Genomic DNA, 1,089 nt, shown 5'->3' with positions numbered 1-1,089 from the left:
TGTTAAGACAGAGGGACAGAAAAAACGCAGAGGAAGAAAATAAGTAAAAGGACATACTAGTGGTGCCATCTACCGCCCGCTCTGTGCTGTCCGCGTTCTTTAACTGAAGGGTTTCGAAACGTTATTATGATATCCTTTAAATATAATATCTGTTGGTGTATTTTCTAACTTTCGAACTTCCGAAACACGGCTACTTCTATCCTCTCGCTCTTCTCAGAACTCTTAACTCACCAGAGGAGGAAAGTGAACGAAGACAAAAGCAACAACTACAGTAAACAACAGCAACACACACCGAGAGAGACGCACAGAGAGATGAAAGGGATAAATTTAATATGACAGACAGACAGACAGACAGACAGAGAGACAGACGTCACAAACTTCTTTTTCTTCATCCCTTTTTCCTCAACTCCAATTCCCAACGTCACCAGGCATTGCGGTTTGGGCAACAGCTGTGTGCGGGTGAGGAAACCCGATCTAACAACCCCCTAGTCAGTAAACAATATTCTAATATATCTCGTTTTACCGTAATTATCGCCAGGATTATACGACACATTCGGACATTCCATCCAGAGACAAGCCATACATTATCCCCAGCCCCTCTGAGAGCGGAAGCGGGCCACCAGCCAGAGCTGGAGAACCAGACCTCGTCGACGATGTACTCTAGGCAGCTCGGGAATCACTCTCGGGGTGATAGTAATAGGGCCACTGTCGGCTATAGCGATGTATTTGTCATGGGCAGCGCTCCAATCACATTTCAGCGAGGAGCGAGAGAACAGGCCTGTAAACCAACCCAGATTTCGTGCCCTTTTGGGATCATTTTCGTCCCCGAGCACGATGATAGTTCTGTGTAATTGATACATCAAAAGTCTCGTCATGCAAATGGGACTTTTGTGCCGGAAAACCAATGGTTCTGGATGGTGGGTGGCTACACGCGACTAAACTAATGATGTCACTATACATTTTTGTTTGTATTTTTTTTCTAACGCATTGTTTCGATGGAACGTTGATCTTTCAGAAGTCACTCATAATATGTTGTGCTTTGGGCACAGCCTCAGATATTCACACACAATTTTGGGGGAAAAAAGGGGG

At 45.0% G+C, this 1,089-nt stretch overlaps 1 protein-coding gene across 6 annotated transcripts in view; it reads right to left on the bottom strand.

Annotated features, from left to right (window-relative positions):
• Positions 1–1,089, bottom strand: part of LOC101850995 (tetraspanin-18) — a 129,318-nt gene that overhangs the window by 22,564 nt on the left and 105,665 nt on the right. The gene's annotated exons all lie outside the window — the stretch shown is intronic.

Source organism: Aplysia californica, unplaced genomic scaffold, assembly GCF_000002075.1.
Source record: "Aplysia californica isolate F4 #8 unplaced genomic scaffold, AplCal3.0 scaffold00833, whole genome shotgun sequence".
NCBI classification, from domain to species: Eukaryota; Metazoa; Mollusca; class Gastropoda; order Aplysiida; family Aplysiidae; genus Aplysia; species Aplysia californica.
Note: the sequence above shows the minus strand (reverse complement) of the source record. Positions and strands in the feature narration are given on the sequence as shown.